Here is a 21,536-nt window from a genome sequence, read left to right on the forward strand (position 1 = left end):
TTATTTCTTTTCGTATTTTGTCATGTGTAAGAAAGGTAATACAAATTTACTTCGCAATTTTCTATTTAGAAAAAGTTGATTTAAAAAAAATTGTTTAATTATGATACAAATGTATAATATGTGCTAAGAATAATTGAAGTGCCTGATAATTTAAATTTAAAAATAATTATTTCTTTTCATATTTTGTCATGTCTACGAAATACAAATTTATTACATAATTTTCCATTTAGAAAAAGGGTGATTTTTTTTTATTTTTGTGATACGAATGTGCTAATAATAATTGAAGTGCTTGATGATTTAAAAAGAATTATTTATTTTAAGATTGTGACATGTTTAAAACATTTAACCCAAATTAACTTCATAATTTTCGATTAGATTTTCTTCATTTTTGTGTTATATGAATGGATAATACTATTTTTATACAAAACATAAAATCCTAAACAATAAAAAACGTCCTTTTTGACCTTTTTGTGTTTCTGTCACTTTATAATATCTATTAATTGTTTTTGCATGGAAGTAGGGGGTTGGATAAATGCATACAAAGGGTTGATATGCCACCAAACAAAATAAACCAAAAGTTTGAGTTGAAGAAATAATTAAAACCGACGGAATCAATAATAAATGAATGGTTTAGAATGGCTGTTCTAAGTCAACGGGCTATAACTTTTTCCCTTGTGGCCGATACAAGAATACAATTATGAATTATTTAAGCTTCTATTTGGTCATGGGTGACGGAACAAGAACAAACTACTCCCAATGATTAAAGTAAAAGATTCCATTTTAAATTCTTTACAGATTCTTATGTTTGATTAGAATCACGTGACCAAGGTCAAAGGTCATACCAAACCTTGTTAGAATAACATCCAAGTAGACTGAATAACCCAAATGATACAAACTAGCAGAACTCGTGGAAATTCCACAGAATGTGAAATACATTTAATAAACAAATAAAGCTTGTGTTTATCTGGACAGCATAAAAAAATTCATTTTTTTTACCAGAAAAACTAAAAACACAGCAAATATGAGTTTAACATTTCTATGAAAATAGGGTCCATTGTATTTTAAATTTAGTACTGACCCAAATGAGATAAATTAATAAATACTGATAAATACACAGAAAATAATATTGTGCTACATAGTTCAATACAAATAATAAAATCACATTAGAAGAGACAATTTTTTATTTACACCTTCAGTCCAGCACCACTTGGCAGCAAATGTTTTTTTTTTTTTATAAGGGAGGCCTGTTTCTTTTGGTTGGTTGGTTGTTTTTGTTTTATGGCATATCAACCTTTTTCAGGTTATTTAATGACGAATCTAGTTATTTTGAGGAAGGATTTTTAATGGAGTATATATATATTTTTTTAAAGTCAGATTCTATTTAACCCATAGTTGGGACCCTAACAGGTACTACCACTCCATGTCATAGTGGACCTGGGAGCAATGGCAATTAAAGGGTGGCTCCATACTCCCTAAGGCCCACAAGGTGGGGCTTCACCATCGGATATAGTTTTAGGTCATATCCAGGACCCTGTTTCTTTTGGATATTCCCCTTTTTACATATCTTGTAGACTTCCGTCAGTGAAGAACTGCGGCACAAGAAAATTACGACAGGTTCTATGTCACATTACAACAATGATCATATATTATAATGGTATTCGAAAACGAGGCTACGTCAAACAGAGGTTACTCTCGCATTATTTTGCCGGGTTGCCAGATTGGCCTTTTTTTTTCTTTTTTTTTTTTTGTAGCCAAATTTCATGAATTTGGGCCCCCCCCCCAGCAATTTGACCTTCAAAGATTGTATTTGGTCTAACGTACGGAATAACCAAGGATGGAATAAGCAGGAGTTTATAGATATTATTAATCGTCATCTGAAACATTTTGAAACAGTCATACAGTTTCGTTAAGCTAATACATGTTCTGTAAACTACAGAGAAAGCAATTAAAGAACTTGTAAAACATCTACATTTAATTGACGTGTATTAGATTTCAATACACAGTCGTGACAATGAACACAAGAGGAGTACACATGTATAGCAGGAGTACACAGTTCATCCAAATAAAAGAAAATGCTATTGACAACTTTTATTATTTAACTAGCAATTCAGCCCAGCTTTGCTCGTGCCCTATGTACAGTTCATAACTTTATGTGCAGATTATATATATGTATATATATATATATATATATATATATATATATATATATATATATATATATATATATATATATTAAAAAGTTTAACTCATGCCCCAGTAACCTACATAAAATATTTCAAGTGTTTAAACCCAAAATTGGCGGAAGAGTTTGGTAGAGTCTTCAAAGTTTGACCTTTTGCCAGCCAAATTTTCGCCCAAAAACTCATTAAAAAGCTTGCTGCATGTCTGAATACCCTTTATGTAAAATTTTAAATGTATAGACCCAAAATTGGCTGAATAGTTACCCAGAGACCGACAAGGTCCAATCTTTTGAACTTTCACCCCTTGGCAGCCAATTTTTTTTGGCCAAAAACCGATTAAAATCTTGCTCTATGTCTGAATGCACTTTATGTAAAATTTCAGATGTTTAAACCAAAAATTGGCTGAGTATTTTGGTAGAGACCGCAAAGGTCCAATTTTTTTCAACTTTGACCCCAATTTTGACCCCTTAACATTTATTGTTTGGGGCTCAAATCAAAAAGTTTGATCCATGTTCAAGTAATCTACATCTAAAATTTCAAGTGTTTAGACCCAAAATTGGCAGAAGAGTTTGGTAGAGTTTTCAAAGGTGAAATCGTTGAACTTTTACCTCCTGACAGACAAATTTCTGGCCGAAAACCAATTAAAAAGATTTTGCCAAATCTCAATACTCCTTATGTCAAATCTCGAGTCTATAGACGGAAAATTGACAGAGTAGTTTGGTAGGGAAATGTACACACACAGACACACACACAATTTCACTTTTATAGATATATAGATAACATACATGATCCCCTCGTCATAAGAGGGCTGTTTTTACTCGGCACACCCGGACAATGCTGAATACCCCCCTCCCTAGTATATTATGAAATCATATTTGGATTCTTTGGACTATTGTTCTCGCCTGGAATATCATTTTCACAACATTTCAGTTGATGAAACCTCCGATTTGCTTCGGGTGCATCTAGAAATAAAATAGTTTTAAGGCTTCTAAAATTCGTACTAGAATCATTTGCAAGGACTCATAGTGCCATGGTTAGAATACTTGGAAAAATTAAATTGTAAAGCGAAGGTTGAAGGTTCGATCCTTAGTGTGATCGACTGAAAAATACAATTGTGAATTACTTAGGACCTCTATCAAGTCATGGCTGATGGAACGATAGCAGGAAGTAAAATAAAGAGTTACATTCTAAATTCCATCCAGATTCCTGAGATCAACAAGATACATCTGAAGACGGTCGGATGTTACATCGACCGAAACTTTGTTAAAATAGCCATCAAAAAGAAATACTAATCTGAAGAATCCAAATAATGTGTATAACAAATTCTTATCTCCAAATTCAGAAACATAAAATGAAATGATACTAAAATTAAAATATCAGGTTTAGAAAATTACAATGAAATAGAAAAAAATTATGCAAAAAAAAAAAAAATATCTCAGTTCCATTCTAATTTCTACAGAACTTCTCTCGTTAACAACAGCTTCCATATGCACGTTTGTACACATATCTAAAGAAGGGAGAGGTTCCCGAAAATATCTAAAGAAGGGAGAGGTTCCCGAAATATCATACCACACGAAACTTTCATCAGATCATACTGATGCAAGAAACAAAAAAATATAACGTTATAAAAAGGTTAATCTGCCCATTCCATCATATTTTAATTTGTTTCAGTTTGTGTCTATCCCTTACACCTCTGTATTGTATCACCTTTTATAATTTTTAGTCGCATGCAAGCGACTCTATAAGTCACTCCATCGGTCCGTCCGTCAGTCGGTCTGTCCGTAACACTTTTGTGCTTGGCATTTTTGGTTAAGATCCAAGGTCTGTTGTTAATAGCTGCTGTTTTTAGCTTTTTTTTGGCCTAGATCAAAGTGTAGTATCTGTTCCGGCAGATACTGCAAGCTAGGACTAGCTATGACTAGCAAAGACCAGATGTGGGGGGCAACCCCACATGCCTGACCTTTAACCAGCTCCCATTTCCCACCTCTCGGGAGCTGGTCCCCTTTTTCCCTTCCCCCTCCCTTCACTCCTCACATTAAAAATCGGCCTTGTGCCTAATTTGCTCGGTGGGGGAGCAAATAAATACCATCTGTTCCGGCAGATGCTGCAAGCTATGACTAGCTATGACTAGCAAAGACCAGATGTGGGGGCAAACCCACATGCCTGACCTTTAACCAGCTCCCATTTCCCACCTCTCGGGAGCTGGTCCCCTTTTCCCCTTCCCCCTCCCTTCACTCCTCACATTAAAAATTGGCCTTGTGCCTAATTTGCTCGGTGGGGGAGCAAATAAATACCATCTGTTCCGGCAGATACTGCAAGCAAAGACCATATGTGGGGGAAACCCCACATATAAGACCTTGGTCAATGTAGGGGCAACCCTTCATACCAATTGTCACTATCCAGCTCCCCTACTCCCCGGGGAGTTGGTCCCCATTTCCCCTTCACTCCTCACATTAAAAATCGGCCTTGTGCCTAATTTGCTCGGTGGGGGAGCAAATAAATACCATCTGTTCCGGCAGATGCTGCAAGCAAAGACCATTGCCCTTGTGGCAATCTTCTGGTCCATGTAGGGGCAACCCTACTTGGGTCAGCTGGCAAATCATTATCCAGCTCCCATTTCCCACCTCTCGGGAGCTGGTCCCCTTTTCTCTTCCCCCTCCCCTTCACTCCTCACATTAAAAATCGGCCTTGTGCCTAATTTGCTCGGTGGGGGAGCAAATAAATACCATCTGTTCCGGCAGATGCTGCAAGCAAAGACCATTGCCCTTGTGGCAATCTTCTGGTCCATGTAGGGGCAACCCTACTTGGGTCAGCTGGCAAATCATTATCCAGCTCCCATTTCCCACCTCTCGGGAGCTTGTCCCCTTTTCCCTTCCCCCTCCCCTTCACTCCTCACATTAAAAATCGGCCTTGTGCCTAATTTGCTCGGTGGGGGAGCAAATAAATATTATCTGTTCCGGCAGATACTGCAAGCAAAGCCCATATGTGAGGGCAATCCCACATATAAGACCTTGGTCAATGTAGAGGCAACCCTTCATACCAATTGTCACTATCCAGCTCCCCTACTCCTCGGGGAGTTGGTCCACATTTCCCCTTCACTCCTCACATTAAAAATCGGCCTTGTGCCTAATTTTCTCGGTGGGGGAGCAAATAAATACCCTTTTGGCCAAGATCAAAGTGTAGTATCTGTTCTTACTACATGCTGTACTTATGTTTGTGATATAAAGTGGGGGATCACTTTTCTGTATTAATTTAATGTAAAATGATCACCCACTTTACAACCAGTCAGTCTCAAAGCCATTCAAGTCATTCTCCAGATCATTCGTTTTTGAAGGATTCCAGTTATTTTTTAAGCATTCAAGTCATTCTTAAGGTCATTCAATTCATCCTTAAGTTCATTAAATTCATTCTAAGTCATTTACTTTTTATTTATTTAAGTCATTTCAGCCCATTTTTCGGTCATTTTAGTTTATCTTTAAGAATTTCATGTCAATCCTACATTCACGCATTCATTCATTACACGAGAGCACACGACTAATGGCTATCGGCCTTGTTTTTTTATAAAACGAAAGAAAATCTTACAATTCGTGTTGGTTTTATTTAGTTTATAAAGACTTGGATGTTTGATCTGAGATTTTAAATCTCTGCTTCTTATAGTTAAGCGTACTAAATGAACTAACGTTGACTCAATGTCATATCGGTCATATCGTTGACTCAATGTCATATCGGTCAAATCTATCCATATAATTATAAAACTGTGTGGACCTTGCTTGAATCTATCTTTTAAAAAAGGGGGATGACAGGTGAACACATCATTTAAACATGGTAGTGTTTGAATATATGGTTAAGTGTTAATTTTACTCATTTAGAACTGCTTTAAAGTTTCACCGCTCACTCATTTTGCGACCAAATTTCAAACAATTTTTACATTTCATAGGTGAGCTTCTCAACTACATTTTGAAATAAATTGTAAAATTTTCGTTCAGTAAAACAAATTATAATAAGATTACTGTGTTTAAAAATTCTCAGAATGTGTAAGGAACATAGCGACGGTTTTTTTTTTTTTTTTTTGTATTGGCTGTTGATTACCATAGCAACCAAATCTGTTACGCTATCTCAAATCGGCTGGGAATGGCGGAGGTGATGACGTAACAGGATATTAAAAAAACTGTCGCTAATAATTCACCGCTGTCCCGATTTGTCACTCAGCTGTACTGTCGCTAATAATTCACAGATAACAAATGAAACAGAGAGAGAAAATATTATTTCAAAGCAAAGCGTGGGAAAATCATGGATTACATAGAAAAATGCGAGCATGAAAAGTAATATGATTAAGATTAAACATGAAAAAGTAAAAGGACGGGGTGTTAAAACTGGAAAAGGTAAAGACAAGATATTCTTGTAAAAAATATAAATTTATAACTTAAAATATTGTATTAATTAAAGAATTGATTGTATAATGTTAACTTGAATTTAAAAAAAGAATTCTTAATGCTGCAATATTTAAGTGATAAATTATATTTTTTACTAGAATATCTTGTCTTTTTCTTTTCCAGTTTTAACAACTAGTTCTTTTACTTTTCCATGTTTAATCTTAACCATATTACTTTTCATGCTTGCATTGTTCTATGTAATATATATGTATGTGTATGTGTGTGCGGGTATGCGCGTGGAGATTTTTATATTTTGGTTTCAATTCTAGTTGATGACACCCAAGTCATTATATATATATATATATATATATATATATATATATATATATAGCTTTGAACTCACTACTATATATTAATTTTAATATAATTGATAAAGAATTGTCTTTATAATAATAGATACATGATCGACATGAATTAAAATATCATATTTAAGCGTATCTTACGACCGGGCAACGCCAGGCAGCCCGCTAGTATATTATAAGAAATTAATACATTTTTGGATGAGGATTTATTCATAGACAGCATCATCATATTTAGTTTACTGCTGGCAAGCGTCTGACAACTTTAAGAAATTGATTTCCAAACTAACCTAACTCTGGCCAGGTCTTCATTTATCCTTCTTTCCATTTTTCTCACTTCGTCCTTTGTTTACCTTGCCTTTCCCCTCCCGTGAACTGAACCTACTACCTCAACTGTTCTACGATGTAGCCAATGAAACAGATTGTTCTAAATCGGCAAATGCATCTTATTAAAAAAATAAATAAAAAAATGAAAAAATAAATAAATAAAAGTATGCGATTGATGAAAAAAGATTAAATTGAAGAATTTTGTTCACCAAAAGAAGTGTATATCAGTGTTGTGTACACTGTGTGATGATATATAAAAGTGAAGTTTGGCCAATGGGGGTTGAGGATATGCGTTGCATGAAGAGTTCTTGGACATTTAAGAATTCTTATCCATTCTTTCAACATGATCACACCATCAAAGTCTCATGGCCTGCTTGTATCTCCCTATACTGTTCAGATTTAATCTTCCTCTGAGTGTTATATATATAGGTCTTGTTAGTATTATTGTTATTGTTCGTATTTCTTGTTATTACTGATATTGTTATATCGTTCGTTGTTAGGACTTTTTAATAGTGAGAGTCTTTGAGTCTTATTAAGAGTTTGTTGTTGTGTCTTAGAGAGAGATATTGTAAGAGAGATTGTTCGTGTTATGACGATATTCATATATATTAAAAAGTTCATACTTAGAAGTGTAGAAGCTCTTTGAGTGAGGAGATAGTGTTGAGACAGTCTTAGTGTTCATATTGTGCATGCAAGATGTGTATGTAAAGACATTTTAAACCACATGATATACAAGACATATAATAACAATTTTCACTTTACCTTTTGGTAGAATTACAACACGAAGACGACGTTTATAAAAACACATGATGGGTTTATTTCTTCTCCCGACCGGTCGTGGTTTTCTGAGTCAAGAATTCAAAGCTTCACATTCTAATTTCAAAAGTGACCGTCTCGCTTCTAGACGTTCGAAGCCCAACTGCCGACTATCGTCTGTCGTCCTCAAACTCCCTCTCTGTTTCTCTTTGCTTAACTCTAAGGTTTCTAACTATATCGAGAACTTCCCATTTTCCATGACGTCATACACATGTTAAAACATGTGTCTTCTTTCACGTGTTCTGGAAATGCGTGTCCAAAACTTTTTCCTTTGTTTACAAAAGGAATTTTTACCTATATTCCCAGTAACCTATATTTCCAATATGTTAAAAACATGTTTATTAAATTATCTTGTAGTTGCATTCTTTCAATTGAATTTTCACAACAGAATTGACAACGTACATTCTTTTCTTGAAACTATTTTATCTATAAGCTAAACAATGGTTTGCTTTCACATTCCATTGCTAATTCTCTCTCGTAATCTATTTCTAAACCTAAATTACGAGGATCGAATTTCGTCTATGCTATTTCATTTTCATTTTAACTAAATCTCTCTATTTTCATACTTACATGAAAAGGGGACAGCCCTTATCATGTAACATGAGGTCATCAGATCTAAGTCTATCTTTAAAACTGACATCACACATCTACCGTATCATTCTCATATCATTCTTCTAATGGCATCAAATTATAAAGAATTTTAAGCATAAAAACTTTTACCAAAATCATCGAATTTGGCATCCAATTTATTCATGGTGTTTTGTAGAGGAATTTTTTTAAACTTTGCAGAACATGATTGAGTTTTGCAAAGAAAAAAAACAAAAACAATGACATGAATGTTTGGTGCATTTATGTCAGATAGCCGATATCTTCAGAGAGCCTGATCTAGTAGCACAAGTTTCTGCTCAGAGAATTTTACCCATCCCGGGACGGGTACTTTTCTCATATAAATGTAGAAATAAACACGCATTGCTCTTTATTATAGAGTGGCGGATTATAGTAGGCAATTTTTGATAGAAGTATTTACGATTATATTTCTAACATTCTTTCTTTTAAAAGGGTTGCTTCATCTTTTTTTATTTGTTAACTTACATTTCTCTGGTTTAGTTGTTTTGTAGAGGATTTTTTTTTTAACATGTTTGAGTTTTGCAAAGGGAAACAAAAAAAAAAACAACAACATGAATGTTTGGTGCATTTTAGGTTAGATAGCCGATATCTTCAGACAGCCTGATCTAGTATCACAGTTCAGGGGAATTACTTTTACCCATCTTAGGACGAGTACTCTTCTCGTATAAATGTAGCAATAAACACACATTGCTCTTTATTATAGAGTGGAGGGTTATAATAGGCAATTTTTGATAGAAGTATTTACGATTGTGTTTCTCATATTCTTTCTTTCAAAAGGATTGCTTTATCTTTTTTCTCTCTCCATCTTTTTTTTATTTGTTCACCTTGCCTGTTGCTTCCGATGCTACCCCGCACGAGACTAGACGACTATCACAACCGATATTACCCCGACTGCAAACGTGAGATCGATATTGGTAGCAATTATCGTAAATCTTGTATGTATTGATCTACATCGTGCCGTCCTTTTCATCACGTTTCCACTCCTAATTTCTCGACATGAAAAGGAGACTTTTATCTTCTTGTTAAAGACTAACTGAAGACCCCATCTACGTAGGGAAACATTTTTTTTTTATATATAGAACTCGTTCCAGACAAGGCATGAAGCCACTTATGAAAGACGCTAACAAAGCATTATTATTATTATTATTATTGTTATTATTATTATTATATACTAGCAGGCCAACCGGCATTGCTCGGTCATAAAATATGCATAAATATATTTTAATCAATAAGAAACGGAGACATGTGCATGTGTGTATTATGTTTTTTTTTGTAAGTAAAAAAAAAGAAAATACTCGAGCTGAGATTGAAACCAAAACCTACAGACAGTGAGTCAAGTATGATAACCATTAGACCAGCTTTATACGATCTTTACAAAGTGTTTTCAAACCTATTTATTCTTGACATAAAGAAACTGTCATGTTCCGCGGCCATGCATGCGCATTCGTGAAAGAGTTGATAAACGGATAAAAATTCGATGATCCCAATTTTTCAATTTTGATCCCTTAGCTTCTCTTTTTACCGGATGAAAATGGATTAAAAAGTTTTCCACATGTCTGAATACCCTATATACCAAATTTCAAGTCTGTAGATCAAAACTTCGTTGAGTATATAGATTGAGAAGTGTCCTCACACACACACACACACACACACTCTCACTTTTATATATAGATTATCGTGAAGACAGGAGATGCTTATTGACCTCAGTCTTCGAAAGACTAACAGCCAACGCTAAGAGAATTCCACAGCTTGCAGTTTTTACTAAAATCTACTCAAACAGGAAGGCGTATTAGAATAAGGTATCAAAATAGCAAATTGATGGAGACCACTAGACCAAAGAGTCAAACAAGCTGGGACAAAGGAAGCTGAGAATAAATGAAACAATTCTGAATAAACGTTTGTGAAGTTTTTAGATGAGGATTCGTTATTCGTATTATTTGGAATATTCGCATCGTGAGTGTCATTTTTTTTTTAGACAGACCTTCTTCAGGTGTATCTTGCCGAACTGAGAAATGTTTCTGCCGAACCCAAGAATCTGAATGGAATTTCGAATGGAACTCTTATTTACTTCACAGGCGTAGCATTCAAGATTTTGGAGGCACTCCGATTTTTATTTTATTTGTTTTCTAAACATTTCAAACCTTAAGATATTTTTTTTTGAATGATTCAGTTTTCTGTTATTTGCCTTCGGTTCTATTCTTTATGAGGTTCTTGTGAAAGTGGTACTCTTTTGAGAATCTTTTATAATTAACCATTTCTTTTTGTCTGTCGCTCACTTAGAAGTTCTAAAACTACTGATCAAATTTAGCATGAAGCACCTTTTGTGATGCCAATTATAGTGGTAGGGGAAATTTAATATTGATACTAATACTACTACAAACAAATACTTATAGGGTCAAAAACTGTTTGACAGAATTGCACCAAATTAACCATGTATGGCCCTTTTGTAGAGGGAAAGGGGGGTGGGGCAAGATTTTAATATTTGTTTTGTTGTTTAACGAAGCTGACTTGTGAATAAAGCTCAGAAAGACCTTGCCTCAGGATTGTCTACATATTTTTTATTCATAACCTTGTTCAATCTTAATATTCTTACTTGTTGATATTTCAAATCGAATCAAAATTGTTAAAAAAAAAAAAAAAAAAAAGTAAGTGCATATATATATATGTTAGTGATGCGACAATTCCAATGTTGTTCTCGATTTCGATACAATTACTGATTCTGATTAAATTTCTAAATGTAGAGTTTTTTTTTTTTTTTTTGTTTTTTTTTACCGCAAAACCCCATGTAAAATATGTATATATTTTAGCAAATGTAAAAATAGAATAAATAAATTTTAGTTTTACTGGTTGTTTAAAATCAATATTTCATTTTATCGTTAGTACGAACTGCGGAAAATTAAGTTTTAAACAAAAGCAAAAACGATAAAAAGAATCGTTTTTGGTATCAGAAAAAACATGTAACATTTTCCGATTCCCAGCTCGATTCCAATACCCCAAAAAGTTACGAGTTTTTTTTTTTTTTTTTCCATTTCCGATTAATTGCTCCAATACTAATATAACTTCAAGGGCATTCGACTTTTATTCTCTAAACAATGAAAATCTCCCTCTTCCTCCTTTTTGATCGTTGATTGTATCTACAAAGCAGGCACAAGGCCATGAAAATCTGTTTGATGTTTCGAAAAGCCGCTGTGCTTATAAATGATTCACACAAGTTCATAGTCCCGAGACGACAGGGTTAACGTACAATTTCTTTCTTTTTTTTTTCTTTCTTTTTTTTACCAAGTGATTCAAGTTCCTTCCTTTTTAATCTGATCCCATTATTATTTTTTTTTCAACTCTCAAATTCTCTTTGTGTATTTCTGCTATTATTTCCAGAGGATTGAGCTCAAATCAATAACTGGTATAATTGATCACTTCTTACTATTTTTATACCTGCTGCTTGAGTGGTGGTTATGTGTGGTTTCTAGCTTCTAGCCCTTTATAATTTTGCAGTTTGGTTTGTTTGTCTTCATTTATTAAGAGTTCGACTAAGGACAAGGGGAGACAATCGGTGGTTCTTCGTTATTAGAGCGAAAATGGAAAAAAATGAACTTTCATTAAAAACTACTGGCATCTACTTAATTTTATATTAAAACCTTTTTTTTTTTCTCTCCAGAACAGAAAGAGAACTAAACTTTTCCTCTTTCGCATGTGATATGACCGTCTTTCCTGTACATCCTCGCCTAGAAATCCTGATGATGTCCCCTGAAATGGGGACGAAACGTTGATTTTATTTTTGTTTTTACTCTTTTAGGTTTTTCTTTTTTATTCACATAAATATGTCTGTACGTTAAAGTCGGTTTATTTTTTAACTACTTCTTATCCATTTGATAACTCAAATGGCAACGACTAAGGCTGGAGTGCTAAATATTTTGGTTTCGATTCTAGCTGATGGCACCCAAGTCATTTTTTTTTTTTTTTTACTTTTGAAATCACTACTATCTATTGGGTACAATATAATATTCAATAAAGCAAAGATATTATATTGCATAGCTAATTATTACTTATTCATACCTTAGGCATGTGTACCTTCCCCCATTGACAAACCCGTTTACCAACAAAATTCTATCCATTCACTGTGGAGGTCTCTAGATGCCAGGAGGTCTTCTACTCTAAAGCGGTAATTAGAAAGCAAAAGCTACTCAGCCAATCCATCTTATCTCTTCCGATAGTCCCCTATAAAAATGGTTCCAAATAGTAGCCCCTTACATACGAGTGGTAATATACATTGTTTGGTGCGTAAACAAGAGTTAATGCGTGTGTGAGGACACTTCTCAACCTATATACTCAACAGATTTTTTATCTACAGACTTGAAATTTGGTATAGCAGTTATTCAGACGTGGACATTGTTTTTAATCCGTTTTCATCCGGAAAATAAGGGCTTTTAAGGGGCCAAAATAGAAAAAATTGTACATGCGAGGGGAGGGAGTCATTGGATTTTTATTTGTTTGTCAACTGTTTCATGAATGCGCAAGCATGAATGGTTCACATGACAGATTGCTTATGTAAAGAATAAGTAGGTTTGAAAACACTTTTTGAAAGATCATGTCCAGCTAACCTAATGGTTATCATACTTCATACTTACTATCTTTAGGTTTGGGTTTCAATCTGAGCTCTAATATTTTTTTCTTACTTACAAGGAGTGAACTGTTTAAAAAAACATAATACTCGCAAGCACATGTCTCACTTTCTGTATGAATTAAAATATATTTATGCGTATTTTACGACCGGGCAACACCAGGTGGCATGGTAGTGCATGTATATATATATATATATATATATATATATATATATATATTAAATTGAAATTCAATGAATTTCAAAAAACTCTCATTGAAATGAAATGAATTGGTTGAGTTTCATATCAAAGAATTTTTATTATTCTAAGCAAGACAAAGAATGTTTTAGAAAGTTTATCTCCTTAACCTATAGGGTTTCGATGTCTACCATCTCATCAGAGGAGTGAAAATATTAGCAAATAGTTATAAAGGTATGCACCCTATTTGCTAAAGTCATATATATATATATATAATGTGTGTGTGTGTAGAAATATTCCCAATTATGAGTTTGTAATTTTCAATGTGCCTCTCCGTCAATGTGCAACCATCCTAAATTTGCATTTTTATTCTGGATACTACATCAACGGATAAAAATTATTGATTTAATTTCTGTTTCCGCCTTTTATAGCGACTTAATTCCACAATCGTAACCACACGCTCATATCATGTAACGTTGTCAGGCCAGATTGGCATCGCTTGACGTTCACGCTTTTTAGTAGCGTGAAGTTAGGCTGAGCAACATTTGACGCGGCCCGCTGATCGGAAATGGTTACTCATGCCTGGTTTAATTTTTGCAAAAGAAAAACAAATAAAAATAAGAGTAAAATAAAATAAAAAGTAAATCTTTGTTAAACTCTACTGCTACGCAAGCATACGTTTATTTAAGCCCCGCGTAGCAGAAACGAATAATATTAAGTGTCTACCTATCTGAATAGTCACCAGTCTGCGACATAAGAGGTCATTTTGCTTATGTCTATCGAAACTGTTGACTGACGAGCCAATAAAAAGTCATAGTTGAGTTTGTCTTAGACATACATACATACACACACACACACACACACACACATATATATGTCTATTTCCCCTTCTCAAATCAAACGCGAAACAATCCAGCCAAAACCACTACCAATAATTTCGCACACTCCTTGTCTGTACCTAAACCTAAACGTAGATTCCATGAACAAAGCTTCTTTCTTAGAACTGCACGCCTGTGGAATTCTCTTCCGTTTGCCTGCTTTCCAGCTGACTACAATCTGATTGTCTTCAAGTCCAACGTAAACAAGTTCTTGATGAACCGTCCCCCTAAGTAATCCAATTTACAAAATTCCCACTACCTATATTTACTACGCTATAATAACATTGACTAATGTATACCCATTAACCCTTATCCTCGAGTGGCCTCCGGGCCTTGATAAGTGGTGATTCCTATGTAAAAACAAAAAAAAGTCTCAAAACTTCTTATATGGCACAATCACGTTGACACTCCGGTTCTCACCATATCACCAAAGTTAAGCAACGTCGATCCCAACCAGTACCCTATGGGTTACTATTTGGGAAGGTAAGGCGCTGTATGTACTGCGCCGAGTCGTAGAAATTTCCGAGTTGGTATCTGGTAGAGATGCACTCTCAGTCTTCATTAAGACATGCATCGAGGAGAAGGAAACTCTGATGTAAAAACCTGCGGTCTACTATATACTATTTACTGTGGCAGTTATCTGCACCGACCGAGGTTAGCAGTAATATCAAAAAGTGTATATGGTTCTACACAAAGTTTTCACCACTATAAACAAATCACCTGTATGGATTTCAGAGCAACTTAGTTGTTGTGGCGGAACCTCATACGTCGAAATCATTTTCCCTTCTGATGAAAAGCATATTTTTGTGTGTGTGTGTGTGTGTATATATATATATATATATATATATATATATATACACACACACACTAGCTGTATATACCCGGCGTTGACCCGTTGTAACATATTATTTAAGATATACCGACTATCCTGACTTGTAACAAAAAGTGACCACATGTTAGATTTAGAGAACCATAAAACACACCCATCTCGATCTATGAAAATCAAATGCAAAACAACTCTGAAAGCTTAAATAAGCTTACTTCTGATTTTAAGCACAACAGTCATCAGTTGAAAATCTATTGAATTAAATTAAAAATAAATTAAATCAGCTTTAAGATTTCTAAGTAGAAAAACTAAAACGATTCTATTACAATAAACAATAACATCGAGCTAATTATTAAAATTTATTTTCTTTAATGTAATATGCAAATGAGGTTACTCATTGAATGTAGATTTCTTTGGAATAAATGGTATGTATAGAAATCATGCTGGAAAGCAGTTTTCAGTATGAAAATTAATTTGTGAAACGGTATCTTTTGTACATATTAATTAAATTGGACAGACAGGAATACAACTTTACATATATAAGAACAAAGAATTGATAAAACATGTTAAAAAACACTTTTAGAAGAGTTAAATATGTATTTACTTTTTAAAAACGGAACACAAATTAAGTGGATTGTCCTTAATCCACAGAGTTTTAAAAGTAAGGAATTAGGAAAATGTGGAATCGGATTTTGCTTGGAAAGTATTTAATGAAACTATAAGTAAGCCGTAGACCTTACTTTGTAAAAGTGAAAAAATAGTGAAGCAGAGGGAATGGGGGGGGGATGATTCCACGTGAATGGATGGTCGAGTGAAGAGTAGAATATCCAATAACGGTAAAATCCAAGAAAAGTTGGTAAAAGTTCGTTATCCAGAAGTAAAAATTTAAAGGAATCGTGTTATTGGAAGATATTTCAATGGCATCCAAAAAGGCAGAATTCCGTGAAATAATTCACAAATTGGTACAAAGAAAAAAAGAGTGAGTTCAAAAGATATTATCATTAAAAGAAAGATAACTTGTGCGTAGAATAAAGAAATAGAGAGATTTTAAGACACTTCTGCCGAGGCCGACTTTTTAAATACGAATAAAGAAACAGGAAAGATGAACGGTGATTGAGTTATTTTTAGAATAGAAAAGGCAATGTCGCAATGACCCAGACAAAATACGTTGAAGTGGTGCAACAATTAAAACAAAAAAAAAAGGAGTAAAATGAAATAGACCAGTAATGATTTTAAAATGAAATTATCAGCAGGAGTCACAAAAATGAAGCAAATCAATTATATATATATATATATATATATATATTTTGTGTACAGAAAGTTGTTAGTTGAGACAGGTCATTGGTACCGTCGGTTTCAAGCCCGATAATAAGGCCCGTTTAAGGTATCCTTATCGAGCTCTCTTCAGCCAATATTCGTCTCTTTATAAGTATAAGTATATAATATAAGTACGCTCTTAAAATTTGGATTTTCCTTTTAATTGAGCACTCTGCTGGAATTCTTTTTCCAAAAAAACTAATCATATATATATATATATATATATATATATATATATATATATATATAACAAGCCGCCTGATATTGCCTGGTCGTAAAATGCACTTAAATATGATATTTTAATTTATGCAGATTTATTATTATAAAGTTAAAAAAAATATATGACTTGGTTGCCATCAACTAGAATCGAAACCAAAACTTTTAGCTTTTGAGCGATATTCGCTAGTGTATAACCAAAGGACACATGCATATCAGCGTTCAATGAATTAACAGGTATCATAGCCGTTAATTATCTGAACAAGGCCATTGACACTAACGAAGAGACGTTCAGTTAACACACAATGATTTTTTTTTAACTTTCATCTGTACAAATTCACATTTTGTTAAAATAAAATGCTTTGAAAGTCGAACGCATTTGACGAAGGACTATTTCCTGAAATATAACAGCACAGATACTTCATCTGATCATACCAACGCAAGTAAAACACACACACACACACACACACACACACACACACACACACACACACATATATTAGTGATGGGACAATTCTAATATTTTTCCTGATTCCAATTCATAAATCTCTAAATATTTAACCATTAACCGTAAAAAACATGTTAAATGTAGATATATTTAACAAAATGTAATCTCTATAGATTTTAGTTTAACTGGAAGTTTAAGTCTATAAATAGTTATTATTACTACTAGAGGTGAAAGATTTTATTTTAAACAAAATCAAATAAAGTGAAGTGTTGAAATTAAAGTTGTTAACTGCCGAATACCGTTTTGTGAACACATACAAAAAAAAAAAAAAAATCCGTCGTTCTTTTCTCCCTCTGACACGCGAAGTACGAACAAAATCACTCTGAATTATAAAAAACAAAAACAAAAAAAAACTCTCCAATTAAAGAAATACAGATTTTGATATATGCAAATTAAAACGCGGTCAAATTTTCGTGTCCTATCAGTCAAGTTATGAGCGTCGCACACGCCACCCTTGTTTTCGTGATTGATGTCACAAATAGATAATTAAAGGAATCGTTTTTGGCATCAGAAAATAGGCACACATTCTTCCGATTAATCGACCCAACACTAATATATAATATAATAAAAGATGAATCTGCGGGTTTACCGATATTTCATCACCTGACTATTAATCACGGACATATAATCACTAGACATATTATCATGTTTTTATCACGTGGACACTTAATCACTGGATACAGGGATAATTAACCACCTCCCATAAATAAACGTTAAATTTTTAGGCCCTATGACAATTTGGGGGTTATTTTTACGAGAGATTAAAATCTATAGGGTAAAACTATCCCTTTCCCCCGCTTATCAGGCAAGGGTTAGAGAAGCTGTTTCCTTAAAGTAAATATCAGCCACTTTTAAATAAAAAATAAATTAAACTTCTGCGAATAGTTTCATTTTCTTTACGAAATATCGTTTTTAGTTCATTGAAAAACAAAACCAATTTTTTTAGTTCATTTAAAAAATATATAAAAAAAGTAAATTCCTTATTTATTGCTTGTAAAATAATAAACAAAAATGAAGATGATGAAAATAGTTTGCAAAAAGTGATAAACAGATTATGAAGAATTATCTTAAAGGATTCCAAGAAATAGACAAATATAACGTTGTGAAAAAATAATACCCTTCAAGCACTTTCGAAAATCACCTAGTGATTAAATGTCTCGATGTGATTAAGTACCCATGTGATGAAAACCCATGTGATTAAATGTCTAGCGATTAATAGTCTTGTGATGAAAAGACCCTACACCGAATCTGCATAGCTTATTCTACCTTCGTATCTTAATTTGCTCCAGGTTGTATCTATCCGTTACACATCTGCATTGTATTGTATTCTAAAAATTTAAATTTCTTTTTATATTTGAACTAAATTTAATATTCTTTGTTTTTGCAGGATTTTCTTTCTTTCCTAAAAAAATGAAATAATCAAGCAACGTAAAGTTTTGGTCCTCCGACATGATTCCTTGTCTCCGACTGCAAAATATGACAGTCCTGTGCAAAAACATAATTCTTTGGAAACACAGGGCTTGAAGTCTGGTGTTTACTTCACCCTGCGGACGATGAGACATGGTCGATGTTTGACAGCAAGACTTCATGGAGAATGAATCACACGGCGATACAAACAAGTTTGCAAAGAATGTGGATTTTTTTTTTTTTCGAAAAATTCTAAATTTGTTTATTTTCTTCAAAGCTGTTTTTTATTAGAACGAATGATGATTTTGCTTGGAAACAGTTTCAACTGACAAACATTATTTGAGGCTTTTTCTAACACAGCTTTGAAGTAAATATGGTAAACAAATTGTACGCGATTCATTCTGATATTTTTATAAATGTATACTCACAGAAAATCAAATTAAAATTTCTTTAAAGATTTTTTCAGTTATCTCCCTTGATTGAAATTTTTGATCTTGTATAACCATTTTGTATATTTTCCCTTTTAATTCCCTATATATATATATATATATATATATATATATACTGGCAAAAACCAAAAACAACAAGAAGGAATAACTTCATATTTATATTTTTTCAGATATTACAATTGTTTTGACAAAAAACAGACAATTTTAAATTTTATATTATTTAAAAAATATTTTAGTTACATCTCATCAGATATGTTTGAAAAAAAAAATACAAAGTTTGTACGTATCTTGACGCATTTTAATTCTGTTAAAACTACATCGGGCAGTGATTACCACCCCTCGTGCTATTTAACATGTCCATCATCTGTGTTGAATAAATTCGTATGGGCCCTATTTTCGTATGTTTGCTCTCCAAGTACGTCCAACGATGGAGTACTGTTGCCATATCTGGGCAGGAGCTGCTAAAAACAGCCAATCCTGCCTTTCTTCCCTGCAACCTCTCACCCACAGAGAGACGTTGCGAGCCTGTCTTTGTTTTATCGTTACTACCATGGCAGGTGCTCGTCTGAACTCCAATCTCTGGTCCCCCCTCGCCAATCTTTCACGGTAAACACCTGCCTAGCTGAAACCACTGTCAAAAATTTTCCCCACTCATTATCTGTGCCAAAATCAAAACGTAGATTCTATGAACAAAGCTTCTTTCTTAGAAGTGTACGCCTGTGGAACTATTCCGGTTGCCCGTTTCCCACCTGACTACAACCTGGATGTCTTCAAGTCCAATGTGAAAAAATTCCTGATGGACCGCCTCCTTAAGTAAGACACTTTATCAGATCTCCAAAACTAACGTACTGTGCACACAATAACCATTATCCCCGAGTGGCTTCCGGGCCAAGGAATTTATAAGTGCTAACTACCTTGTAAAAAAAAAAAAAATTGGACACCAGAAAAAAATTCTGAATTAATGAGATGCATGGTTTTTTACTTTTTATTTATTATTTTTAATGTTTTATTTATTAATGAATCTAAAGTAATTTGGTTATAACTTAACGAAAACAAAATGTGTACACGTACAGGTACGTTAAACTTTGTATTTTTTTTTTTTTTCAAACATATCTGATGAGATGTAACTACAAAAATGCTTCTTGTTGTTTTTGGTTTTTGCCAATGCTCAATTACAGAAGTTCTCAGAAAGAAAAACGTCATGACAGCAGGGAGATAGTCGAGATGATCAATTTAGATCCCAGTTTTTGATGCTCTGGTGACCTACGATGAAAACTAGACCTAGTACTATCACCAAGAGACAGAGTTCCCAGTAGAAACATATTGGTTATCCCAGACCCAAAAAGACTAGACAGAGAAAATCCATCCAGACATTTAGGATGATCGCTTTTTTCACAGCACGGGCATGATCTACATGTAGTGGGTTCTCGCTGGACAGACAGTCAACAAGGAATACTATGTTGAGCTTTTAAGGGAGGTCAGAAAGAAATTCCATCGGATGAAGCCAGCATTCTTCAAATTGGGGCAACGGCATTTCCACCAGGACAATGCACCAGTTCACATCTCCATCCTTGTCACAGACTATTTGATGGCCATCTAGACAGTTCCTCACCCTCCCTATAGTAAAGACCTTACTTCTTATGACTTTTGGTGATTCCCTAAGCTCAAGGAAAACCTTAGAGGCTGTCGTTATGAGACAATCAAGGAAATGAAAGAAACTGTGACGAGAGTCATTAACATGCTCACACAAGAGATCTTCCGTGGGGCCTTCCAAAAGTTGTTGGAATGGTACAACAAGTGCATTGCAGCCAGAGGAGATTACTTTGAAAGTGGATTGAGAGTTTCATGTGTGTCAATAAAAGTGTTCATATGAAAAAAAGTCCTGAAACTTAATGAAGGCACCTCGTATGTTTCAAAGTTCATAATCCAAGAATTCAAATGTGCCGGTTCTTTTTATTTGGGGGTAACAATCAACAATAGAGAATATACATAACGAACAAAGACAAATCGAATTAATTTTCACAATGAATAAAGTTAGGTAAAAGGTTATGAAAATATATGATAGTTAAGCTACACAGAGGTGTCCTGTTTCATCCCTAAGAGGTCCTTACGGAGGCTGAAATGCGGAAGATTTTAATTAGTCCAATTGTTATAAATTTTCATAAGTTACCATTATATATACAGAGAGAGAGAGAGTAGAACTCCGGGATACAGTGGCCCTAGAATACGTTCTTTTCTGGTTACGATGGTTTTTTTTGGCCCCTGGTTATGGTATTTACCTCACCTTACGGTATTATTTATAATGTTATTTGATTATATACATGTGTATTATATATTGTACTGTATTTTGTTACTAATTTTTTATGCCGAATCCCGGGGTTCTACTGTACTATTATATGATAGGAACTTCATGAGTTCGTTCCCTATGGACTCCTAAATGGCTAGACTGATTTTTTT

General features: G+C 33.9%; 1 protein-coding gene across 2 annotated transcripts in view; it reads left to right on the top strand.

Moving 5' to 3' along the window:
• Window positions 1-19,088, top strand: part of LOC145252784 (crystallin J1A-like) — a 624,153-nt gene extending 605,065 nt beyond the window's left edge. For both annotated transcript variants that reach the window (XM_080112726.1, XM_080112727.1), the window contains one exon: window positions 18,611-19,088. The gene's annotated coding sequence lies outside the window, so the exon portion shown is untranslated. The remainder of the gene's footprint in view (window positions 1-18,610) is intronic.
• The last annotated feature ends 2,448 nt before the right edge of the window (window positions 19,089-21,536 follow it).

This window comes from Euprymna scolopes, chromosome 29 (assembly GCF_053919585.1).
Source record: "Euprymna scolopes isolate OS-2025 chromosome 29, ASM5391958v1, whole genome shotgun sequence".
NCBI lineage: Eukaryota > Metazoa > Mollusca > Cephalopoda > Sepiida > Sepiolidae > Euprymna > Euprymna scolopes.